The sequence below is a fragment of the Idiotropiscis lumnitzeri genome, chromosome 2, assembly GCF_059441095.1.
Source record: "Idiotropiscis lumnitzeri isolate Australia: NSW breed Sydney's pygmy pipehorse chromosome 2, RoL_Ilum_1.0, whole genome shotgun sequence".
Lineage (NCBI taxonomy): Eukaryota > Metazoa > Chordata > Actinopteri > Syngnathiformes > Syngnathidae > Idiotropiscis > Idiotropiscis lumnitzeri.
This window is the reverse complement of record NC_142392.1, coordinates 33,309,136-33,321,275: the sequence shown is the minus strand read 5'-3', so window position 1 is coordinate 33,321,275 and position 12,140 is coordinate 33,309,136. Positions and strand designations below refer to the sequence as shown.

General features: G+C 52.6%; 1 long non-coding RNA gene across 1 annotated transcript; it reads left to right on the top strand.

The window, feature by feature from the left end:
- The first annotated feature begins 8,133 nt into the window (after nucleotides 1–8,133).
- Nucleotides 8,134–8,748, top strand: LOC148342356 (uncharacterized). Its single transcript, XR_015842209.1, has 2 exons — nucleotides 8,134–8,312; nucleotides 8,407–8,748. It is a non-coding gene; the product is annotated as an uncharacterized LOC148342356 (long non-coding RNA).
- Nucleotides 8,749–12,140: the final 3,392 nt, after the last annotated feature.

The following is a 12,140-nucleotide window of genomic DNA, read 5'->3' as shown; positions in this document are numbered from 1 at the left end:
GATGGTCTTCAGGCCCCTCCAGACATCCCTGGCATTGTTCCGCTGCAGTTGTTCTTCCATCCGCATCCTGTAGGACTTTTTCCCCTCTCGGATCCTCCTTCTCAGCTGACGCTGCACTCTCTTCAGCTCGTCCTTGTCACCTGACGCAAAAGCCCTCTTTTTCTCCTTCAGGAGAGCTTTAATGTCCTGTGTGATCCAGGGTTTGTTGTTGGAGAAACATCTTACAGTCCTGGTGAGAATGGTGTTCTCCATGCAGAAGTTAATATAGTCTGTAACTGTGTCTGTTAGACCATTAATGTCCTCACCGTGAGCTTCGCTGAATACCTCCCACACAGTTGTGTTGAAACAGTCCTTCAAGGCCTCCTCGGCTTCTCCGGACCATCGCTGAACTGTGCCTGTCACAGCTGGCAGCCTGCGGACGAGAGGTTTGTACACTGGCAGGAGAGCCACCAAGTTGTGGTCAGCTTTGCCCAGCGGGGGGAGGGGCAGTGACGTGTACGCCTCCTTGGTGTTGGCATAGAAGAGGTCCAATATTTTATTGTCTCTGGTTTGGCATGTTACATATTGTGTGAATGAAGGCAGAGAGGAGGAAGGAGAAGCATGATTGAAGTCACCAGAGATAAGGAACAAGGCATTTGGGTGCTGTGTTTGTAGCCTGCTCACAGCTGCATTCAGTACATCACAGGCTGTCTCACCGTTAGCAGAGGGAGGCACGTACGCCGCCACTGCGATCACATGACTGAACTCTCGCGGTAAATAGACCGGACGCATGCTAACAGCTATCATCTCAATGTCCCGACTGCAAAGTTGATCCTTAACAGTTATATGCCCAGGGTTACACCATCTATCATTAACAAACACAGCCAGCCCTCCCCCTTTTCTCTTACCGCTCTCCAGTGTCCTGTCCGCGCGTAGTATTTGGAAGCCGTCCAATTCCACGACGGCGTCCGGCGTTAGCTCTGTTAGCCACGACTCCGTGAACACCAGCAAGCTAGCCTCCCCGACAATCCTCTCGTGCCGGGTTAGCGCTGTTAGCTCGTCCATTTTGTTGGGGAGGGATCGAACATTCCCCATAATAACGGACGGAAGGACGGGGTGATATCGTCTCCTCCTTGCCTGGCGTTTAGCCCCCGCACGACATCCCTGTCTCTTCCTCGTCAGCTCGCGGGGGATATCGGGTCTCGCTCGGAGTGCTAACAGCTGATCTCTTGTGTACACGATCGATCTGTAGCTCCGAGTTTCGTCTCCGGACACGATCGCGCAAGAAATAGCCCCCAACAGCAGTAAAACCACCGCAAGTTGGATGTCCATTGCTGAGGTGAGGTAAAAATAAAATAAAAAAGGGTAAAGGGAAAAAACACACAAAAAAGGCTCAATAGTGAGCCACGCTGCTGTAAACAGGCAGCAACTCGCGCGGCGCCGGAACCGGAAGTCCTAAATTGGACAGGCACTGGGTGGGGCCGTGTGGCGTGCTGGAGAGGATAGGAGAGGTGGTGTACAGGGTGCAGCTGCCACCTGGTGGCAGACGGGTAGCCCTCCACAGAGACAGACTGGCCCCATATAGAGGTGATGCCGTTCCACAGCAGCAGTCTGGGTCGCGGACACACTCACAGTGGGTTTCGAATCCCACCCCTCCAAGACGGCGGATTGTACCTCCACTCCCACCCCCACAGGCGGCTCCAGTTGAGGACTCATCGCCTGATGCTACATTAGCTGTTCCGAGCGGACATGCCTCAGGGCAACCTCAGCGACAGAGGAGACCACCGGGTCACCTCAGTGACTTTGTTGAATGACGCCCTCGGGACGAGGTTCTTGATAAAGTGGAGGGCAGTGTAACGACTTTGTAAATAGTTCAAGCGTTCTGTGCCTTCTCATCCTACTTGCCCTTACATGGCCATCCAAAACCCTCAAGACGAGAACAGATGTGGACTCCCCTTATGTTGCTCCTCGGCGCCATCTCGTCTAAACCGGGACCCATTCCTGTATATCCATCCCTTGATAAGTCGGGGACCCCTGTAAAAATCCCTGACCTGACATAAACTATGTTGAGGCCCACTGCATTAGAATCGTAACTCATTGTAGTGGCGGCTCAACGCAAGATTATACATTCACCAGACCAACAGTTGCGCTATGTTAGAAGTAGAAATTAAGAATTATTACCATCCATAAGTTACAACGTATGGAAATACAAACCTGTTTCACACTCTTCACATTGCCAGCTTTCTTGTTTGTCACTTTTTCCTGTTTGCTTGTGTTTTGGGATTTTTGATTGGCTCTCTTCATCATTGAGGTTAGCGTCGATCTGGAGGAACTCAATGTCGGTGTAATGTGTGCAAAAATATACTTTATTTCTAAAGCGCATTTCACGTATATGGGTTTAAACTTGAATTGCTGTCTGTTTTGTTTTTTCAGCGTTACCCGTTTACATTAAGTACACTAAAGTCCATCAAAGGCTATTAATTACATAAATCCTACAATAAAGCATAACTTTAACTCTATTCATGAAAGTAAAGTTTAATTTAGGCTATTAAGTAACGAAGTGGTGGGCCTTCAAGGTCTTCTCTGCTGGCCAAACATAATCAATAAAAAAAAAAAAATCGTAATCGTCGCATTGATGTCATATTATAGCTGAGCGTTGTATTTTTAGGTGAGAGTTTTTAATCCAATCGGAATTCCGCTCGCTCATCTTGCCGGGCAGGTTTCACAATAGCAGGAGCATGCATTATGCGTTCCGAGGCCTTAAGATGCAATTGTGCGAGCATCTCTTCTGTCAAAGTCAATGAGCTTTCATATTTGTCAGACGGTGGCAATAGCCAATCAGATCACGAGTTGGTTACAGTGAGCCTTCTCGCTGGCCTTATGCTTAGGGTGATGAACGCGTTTTGTGATTGGATGCTCATTCGTGAGGGGGCGGCGCTATGCCGAATCAACACACCCAAAAGTTGTAATTGGCGGCCGTTCGAAAATCTAAAATATATTCTTGCTTTTTTTAAACCACAATGGCCGAAGGAAGGAAAAGTGTGGATTTAATTTCAGATCCACTTGCAAGGACATTTTCAAGTCGGACCTTTCAAAAGAAGCTATATGTGGGGGTTCGGGTTAGGGGGCCTGCCAAGCTTTTTCCCTTTTCCCTAGGTTCCGGCTGTTTTCCGCCAGGCACGCCTGCGACCGGAGAGGGCGTCGGCTCCTGCGCACCTGCTGCCCATCATCAGCAATCACCGCGGGGGTTTAAAGCTCAGCGCTGCCAGGAGCCAGACGCCGGATTATTCCGTGACCTACCTCGGTACCCGGTCCACGTCGACGTTCGCCTCGTGCACGTCCGCTCCTTGTGTTATGCAACCCGAGTTAACCATTGTTTTTCCTCGCTCTCCCTCCAGCCGCCCAGCGCCAGCCCGAGCCCGATCCTCCGCCGCCAGCCGCCGAGCCCCGGAGCGTCGATCGCACCTCGTACGCCCGTACGCCGCCTGCCTGCCCTTCTCAGCCTCCGCCGGCTCGCCGCCGCCTTCGCCTCCACGCCGCTCTCCGCGCCCGCGTTCCTCCCGCCACAGCGCCGGTGCACACTCAACGCGCCGTCTCCGCTGCACCTCCGCGAGCGCACACCTCGCCACCCCGGCGAGCACCCCGGCGCTGACTCGCCGCTCCTCCACCTGTCCTCCTGCCCTGCTCCCGGCACCCGTTCCTCTCCCCCCGAACCCTTCAATAAATCCTCCTCAACCATCCTCGCTTGCTCTTGGGTCCAGTTTTCCTTTCTCACGGTTCCCTGAACCGTTACAGAATAATCCGGCCGCAATGGACCCAGCGAGCTCGGATTCCCTCCAAGAGGCCCTCTCCCACCAAGGCAGACAGCTGGGAAGACACGAGAGGATGATGCAGGAGTTCATGGACTCCGTCCAGGCTCTCCACCACCAACTCGCGCTCCTTTCGAAGCAGGTCAGCTCTCTTCCCTCTGCTTCCGGCCTCCCGGAGGGCACCTCCCCGGTCCCTTCTCCCCCTCCTCCGCCCGCCGTGTTCCCTTCGAGCGGCAGGGAACCCCATGTCCCCACTCCCGAGCCGTTTTCCGGTGATCTGGGCTCTTGTAGCCAGTTCATATTGAGCACCTCGTTGGTGTTCGATCTCCAACCCCAAAGTTACCCGACCGATCGAGCTCGCATCGCCTACATGGTGAACCTGCTCCGCGGCCGCGCCGCGAAATGGGCCACCGCCTTGTGGGAGGCATCGGCCCCGGCGATGGCCTCCTACTCCGACTTCTGCCAAGAGTTGCGGCGGGTATTCGACCATCCCGTCAAGGGACGCGAGGCCACCCGCCGATTGCTCGCACTCCGGCAGGGTTCCCGCTCCGCCGCCGACTTTTCGGTGGAGTTCCGCATTCTCGCCCACGAGTGCGGGTGGAACGAGCCCGCCCTTCGGGGAGTGTTCCTCAACGGGCTGACGGACCAGCTCAAGGATGAGCTGGCCGTTCGGGATGAGACCGCCTCTCTCGAAGACCTCATTGCCCTGGCTATTAAGGTAGACAACCGGTTGCGGGAGCGGCAGTCCGAGCGGACGCGTAGGTCGCCCCGTCCGGCGGCACGCGCTTCCGCACCTCCCGTCGACCCCCCTCCGCGACTACCGGTTACGCCTCCCGTCGGACAGGAGGAGCCCATGCAGCTGGGGAGAACCCGCCTGGATCCTCAGGAACGCCAGAGACGCCTCTCGAGCCAGCTATGCCTCTATTGTGGCAACCCCGGTCACTACATCGCCGCTTGCCACGTGAAGCCAAAAGAGGGGGGCTCGCCGCTGATCAGGAGTCCCGCGGCGAGCCATAACGTGTCAGCTACGGGCTCCTCTTCACGCATGTCCATCCCAGCCCGCCTCCTCTGGCAGACCCAATCCCTCTCGGTCGCCGTACTGGTGGACTCCGGAGCGGATGGGAACTTCCTGGACCTGGCTCTGGCTCGCCGGCTGGGTGTCCCCCTGGAGCCTCTCCCTTCCCCACGGCGCGTGGTGGCTCTGGATGGACGCCTCATCTCCCAGGTCTTCCATCAAACGGGACCCCTAACCCTTATTGTTTCCGGTAACCACCGGGAGACCATCCAGCTCCTCCTAATCCACTCGCCACAAGTCCCCCTGGTCCTGGGTTTCCCGTGGCTCCAGCTACACAACCCCGCGATAGACTGGAGGAGATGTGCAATCACCGGGTGGAGCGAGCTTTGCCACTCACAGTGCCTTCTGTCCGCCGACCCCGCTCCCCGATCGGTTCCTCGCTCCCCGGCTCCACCCGACCTGGCGTCCGTCCCCACGGACTACCATGACATGGCCCAGGTTTTTTGCAAAGACCTCGCCCGCACCCTTCCTCCCCATCGGCCCTATGACTGCGCCATAGACCTCTTTCCCGGAGCTCCGCTGCCCAGCTCCCGGCTGTACAACATCTCCCGTCCCGAGAAGGAGGCCCTCGAGACCTACATCCGCGACTCCCTGGCGGCCGGTCTGATTCGGCCCTCTTCCTCGCCCCTGGGAGCGGGTTTCTTTTTTGTCAAGAAGAAAGACTCCTCCCTTCGCCCTTGCATTGACTTCAAGGCTCTCAACGGCATCACAGTCAAAAATAAGACCTCTCTGCCCCTCATAGACCCCTCGTTCGAGCCCCTCTGCGAAGCCCAGGTCTTCTCCAAGCTCGATCTCCGGAACGCCTACCATTTGGTCCGCATCCGCGAGGGCGATGAATGGAAGACGGCCTTCAATACCCCCCTTGGACATTTTGAGTATCTCGTCATGCCCTTCGGCCTCACCAACGCCCCCGCCGTTTTTCAAGCTCTCATGACCGACATTCTCCGGGATATGCTCAACCGTTTCGTCTTTATTTACCTGGATGACATCCTCATCTTCTCCCGATCCCTCGAGGACCACCGCCGCCACGTCCGATCAGTCCTCCAGCGCCTGCTGGAAAACCGCCTGTTCGTGAAACCGGAGAAATGCGAGTTCCACGTCCCATCGATCCATTTCCTGGGCTACGTCATCGCCCAGGGTCAACTCCAGCCGGATCCCGCCAAGATCCAGGCGGTGGTGGAGTGGCCTACTCCCACTACTCGCAAGGAACTCCAACGCTTCCTGGGGTTCGCTAATTTCTACCGTCGATTCATCCGCAATTACAGCAAGGTTGCTAGTCCTCTCACGGCCCTCACCTCCACCCTCACCCCCTTTCAGTGGACTCCGGCAGCGGCTCAAGCTTTCGGGCATCTTAAGGAAGCCTTCACCAGCGCTCCGGTCCTCAGACACCCCGATCCCGCACTCCAGTTCGTGGTGGAGGTGGATGCTTCCGACACGGGGGCGGGAGCGGTGCTCTCCCAGCGGGACCCCGACACCCAGAAGACTCATCCATGCGCCTTCTTCTCCCGACGCCTGTCCCCCGCCGAGAAGAACTATGACGTCGGCAATCGGGAGTTGCTGGCAGTCGTCTGGGCTCTCCAGGAGTGGCGGCACTGGCTGGAGGGCACCGCCGTCCCCTTCCTCGTCTGGACCGACCACAAAAATCTGGCCTACCTGCAGTCAGCCAAGCGGATGAACCCCCGTCAAGCCCGTTGGCACCTCTTCTTGAGCCGATTCAACTTCACCCTTTCCTTCCGTCCCGGGTCGAACAACGGCAAGGCGGACGCCCTCTCCCGGATGTTCGCTCCGCCTGCCAGTCCGGAGACCACACAGACCATTCTCCCGTCCTCCTGTCTCCTGGGGGCGGCCTCCTGGGAGATCGAGCGCACGGTTCGCGAGGCGCAGAAAACCCAACCCGATCCCCGACCTGACCCCTCGGACCTCCTCTTCGTCCCCGATGCCGCACGCTCCCAGGTCCTCCAGTGGGGGCACTCCTCCTCGCTCACCTGCCACCCTGGCGTCACGCGCACCCTTCGCTTCCTCAAAGCGCACTTCTGGTGGCCCAGTATGACAAAGGACACGCGAGAATTCGTGCTGGCCTGCTCGGTTTGCGCCCGCGGAAAGGCCTCACACTCGGCTCCGGCCGGTCTTCTCCACCCTCTGCCTATCCCGAGCCGCCCCTGGTCCCACATCGCTGTGGACTTCGTCACGGGTCTTCCTTCGTCCAAAGGACACACAGTTATCCTCACCATTATCGACCGCTTCTCCAAGAGCGTCCACTTCGTTCCCCTTCCCAAGCTACCCACCGCCTTGGAGACAGCCACGCTCCTGACCCAGCACGTTTTCCGGCTCCACGGCCTCCCGCAAGACATCGTCTCCGACCGGGGCCCCCAGTTCTCTTCCCAGGTTTGGAGGGAGTTCTGTAAGGCAGTGGGCGCCACAGCCAGCCTTTCCTCCGGTTACCACCCGCAGACCAACGGGCAGACCGAGGGGGCCAATCAACACCTGGAGGCAGCGCTGCGGTGCGTGGTGGCCCGGAACCCCGAGACATGGAGCGAGGCTCTCGCATGGATCGAGTACGCCCACAACTCCCTCTCCTGCGCCTCGACAGGTATGTCGCCGTTCATGGCCTGTCTTGGCTACCAACCTCCCCTTTTTGCGGAGCAGGAGCGTGCAGTGGCGGTTCCCTCGGTGGAGGAACACATCAGTCGGGCCAAGGCCGTCTGGGCAGAGGTCAAGGCCTCCCTCACCCGCTCGGCGCAACGTAACAAGCGCCTGGCGGACCGTCGTCGAACCCCAGCTCCCGACTACCAGCCCGGTCAGCAGGTCTGGCTCTCGACCCGCGACCTTCCCCTCCAGACCGATTCACGTAAGCTGTCTCCGCGCTACATTGGTCCCTTTCCCATCACCAAGATCATTAACCCCTGTTCTGTCAGACTAAAGCTCCCCGATTCCCTCAAGATCCACCCCACCTTCCACGTTTCTCTCCTCAAGCCGGTCTCTTCCAGCGTCCTAAGCCCTCCGACCATCTCCCCTCCACCCCCCCTGATGATCGACGACCACCCAGCCTTCACGGTCTCCAAAGTGTTGGACGTTAGACGTCGGGGGAGGGGGTTTCAGTTCCTCGTGGACTGGGAGGGTTACGGTCCGGAGGAACGTTCTTGGATCTCCCGCAAGCTCTTCATTGACGACTCCCCGATCCGGGAGTTTTACGCCACACACCCGGACAAACCAGGAAGGACGCCAGGAGGCGTCCGTTGAGGGGGGGGTACTGTGGGGGTTCGGGTTAGGGGGCCTGCCAAGCTTTTTCCCTTTTCCCTAGGTTCCGGCTGTTTTCCGCCAGGCACGCCTCCGACCGGAGAGGGCGTCGGCTCCTGCGCACCTGCTGCCCATCATCAGCAATCACCGCGGGGGTTTAAAGCTCAGCGCTGCCAGGAGCCAGACGCCGGATTATTCCGTGACCTACCTCGGTACCCGGTCCACGTCGACGTTCGCCTCGTGCACGTCCGCTCCTTGTGTTATGCAACCCGAGTTAACCATTGTTTTTCCTCGCTCTCCCTCCAGCCGCCCAGCGCCAGCCCGAGCCCGATCCTCCGCCGCCAGCCGCCGAGCCCCGGAGCGTCGATCGCACCTCGTACGCCCGTACGCCGCCTGCCTGCCCTTCTCAGCCTCCGCCGGCTCGCCGCCGCCTTCGCCTCCACGCCGCTCTCCGCGCCCGCGTTCCTCCCGCCACAGCGCCGGTGCACACTCAGCGCGCCGTCTCCGCTGCACCTCCGCGAGCGCACACCTCGCCACCCCGGCGAGCACCCCGGCGCTGACTCGCCGCTCCTCCACCTGTCCTCCTGCCCTGCTCCCGGCACCCGTTCCTCTCCCCCCGAACCCTTCAATAAATCCTCCTCAACCATCCTCGCTTGCTCTTGGGTCCAGTTTTCCTTTCTCACGGTTCCCTGAACCGTTACACTATATCGTCCAACACTCACTCAGTGGTGCGTAAGTGTGTTTCTGGATATTATTTGTCCAGCCGTGGTGTCATAAATGATGGTATTTTGATGTGGATTCATTCAAGTAGGACGAAGTAGGACTTCACTGAAGGCACAGGTGTGAAATGCACTGAAGTAACTTAAAAAGTAAAAGTAAAAAAATTATGATTGCTTAAGAATGTGCAAGAAAGAACTCAATCTGATCGAAATGTTGTGCTTTGACATATGTTGATAAATAATTATATTTTCCAGGAGGTATTTATTTCTTTGTTGTTTATTCATTCAATTCTATACTTATTTCAATATTTGAGTATTATTTTTCTTTCAATATGTAGTATATTTTGTCTTTGAAGTGTGGGTCCTTGCTGCCTTCCGGAGAGGCAGCCGAGCAAGGCTGGATTGGTGATGGAAAAGAACGAAAGAAAGAAGAAAGATTTTATTCTCGTCACATGCTGATGTCAAAAGAAGTCTCCCCAAAAACGTGTGCGTGTGTGCGCTCCGCGCACGTGCGAGCCCCCTCTCAGACATTCCCTTCTTATAGGGAATGCCCAAATAGGACATGAATATCTAATTTTCCCTTGTTGCATATGCATTCCCATCCCGCGAGTCTTCGGGATTTCCCTCCAAAAGTCCCCCAGAGGGAGAGCAGATGCGTCTCCCCGTTGATACGACCAGTCTACTCGTGACCACCTTAAATTACTTCCATACCCTGGAAGGTCACCGACCTGGCGAGAGAATTGCCCCCACCATAAACAATGCTCAGGCCTATTTTCTCTCAGGGCAGTATCTGGTTACATCGGAACTTCAGAACCAAGACTGGTCACTTCTTTGAACTTCCCATATCTATATAAGGCCATTTAAAAATACATGACTTTTTTTTTTATTTATTTCAATGTATATTTAAGCTTGCTGATGTAATACTACAATATTTATTCAATTATTTTAATGTGGAATTATATCAATATTAATTTAAACCTTTTTATTTCACACTTGAATATTTCTGAACATATTTGTTCATTTGAATATGTATGCAATTTAAATCATTCCATCCATCCAGCCATTTTCTGCCGCTCATCCGGGGTCGGGTCATTGAAATAATTTAAAACACAAGTATTTTTTATATTTCAATATTTATTTCAAGATTAACTCTTCTAAATGTGTTCAATATTTATAAAATGTTTCTATATTTCTTATTAATTGCAGTCTGTATGTCGTTGCTAATTATACATTTCAATATTTCCCGATTTCATTATATAAGCAATCCAAAGTATAAAAAATATAATATAGCATGAAAAAAGTATTTTGTATATTTGACAAAATGATAGTTTTTCCGAAGTGAGATTCTGCTTAGCAACAAACCCCAAACGCTTGATAGAGCTCAACCTAGAAAGAGAAACTGAGACTGCTTGCGTTTCTCTTTCTTGTTCTTTTTAGAGTTCAACTTCGAGTTCAGTTTTTCAGCTTTTCACACAGTGTAATGAAGGCCAGTTGAGCAAGTGGAACAAGTGATTTTATTGATGATTGTGGAAGGAACCAATTTCATAAGCACCGTTTCTTCTCACACCTTTTCCATTAGGTATGATTAAAACGACAACTGAGAAGCATAATGTTAAAAAATGTTATTCCAGGCAAAGGCAATTAATTTCCTTTACATGTTTGATGTAAACACACAAAACAAATCATGATCACTCAGACACATTGCTTCTTCTGGCACAGATCACATTGGCTTAGTGTCAATAAAAGAGGTTTGCAAAATTCAATATATCATATTTTATTCAAAATTTACATCTTACCACAAAGAGTCAGTTCCTTCAGTTTTTTGTTTTCTTTTTTTAAGCTTCAAGGATCGCTGCAATTCTCGCCAGCACAATTGTGTCTCTCAGCACCCGTTTTAGAAAAGAATTTTTTAGCACAAACGCTGCAACTGAATGGCTTTTCTCCACTGTGTGTTCTTGTGTGGTTTCGTAAATGCGACTTTTGAGAGAAACTCTTGGCACAAACTGAGCAGGAAAAGGGTTTTTCATCACTGTGTGTTCTTCTATGATTTGTTAAAGTTGATTTTTGAGTGAAACCTTTCCTACAAACTGAGCAGGAAAAAGGTTTTTCACCACTGTGTATTCTTCTATGTTTTATTAAAGGTGACTTTCCAGAGAAGCTTTTGCCACAAACCGAGCAGGAAAAAGGTTTTTCTCCACTGTGTGTTCTTGTGTGCGTTGTTAAATGTGACTTTTGAAAGAAACTTTTGCCACAAACCGAGCAGGAAAAAGGTTTTTCTCCACTGTGTGTTCTTGTGTGCGTTGTTAAATGTGACTTTTGAAAGAAACTTTTGCCACAAACCGAGCAAGAAAAAGGTTTTTCACCACTGTGTGTTCTTGTGTGGCTTGTTAAACGAGACTTGTCAGAGAAACTCTTGCCACAAACTGAGCATGAAAAAGGTTTTTCACCACTGTGTATTCTTCTATGTTTTATTAAAGGTGACTTTAAAGAGAAGCTTTTGCCACAAACCGAGCAGGAAAAAGGTTTTTCTCCACTGTGTGTTCTTGTGTGCGTTGTCAAATGTGACTTTTGAGAGAAACTTTTGCCACAAACCGAGCAAGAAAAAGGTTTTTCACCACTGTGTGTTCTTGTGTGGCTTGTTAAACTAGATTTGTCAGAGTAACTCTTGCCACAAACTGAGCATGAAAAAGGTTTTTCTCCACTGTGCTTTCTTGTGTGATATGTTAAACCTGCCTTTTGAGAGAAGCATTTTCCACAAACAGAGCAGTTAAAAGATTTTTCCCCACTGTGTGTTCTTGTGTGAATTATTAAATGAGACCTTCGAGAGAAACTCTTGCCACAAACTGAGCATGAAAAAGGTTTTTCTCCAGTGTGTAATCGTGTATGTTTTTTTAAATATGACTTGAAAGAAAAGCTTTTGCCACAAACTGAGCAAGAAAAATGTTTTTCTCCACTGTGGGTTCTTGTGTGCCTTACTAAATAAGACTTGAGAGAGAAGCTTTTGCCACAAACCGAGCAGGAAAAAGGGTTTTCACCACTGTGTGTTTTTCTGTACCCTTTTAAAGACAGCTTTGAAGTGAATGAGTCAGTGTGACATGCCCTTTCACCTTTGGCTTGCCCATCATCATCATCATCATCATTAGTATCATCATCATTGTCATGAGCATCTGATGTGTCCTCATTATGTACTTGTGATGGCCCCCGGTGGTCTTCATCACCTTCTGTTGTCACGTGATGACTTGAGCTGCTGCTTGGAGGCTCCGCCCCTCTGTTGTCCTCATTCTCATCCTTTTTTTTATCTTCAGTCTTTATAGGGACAAC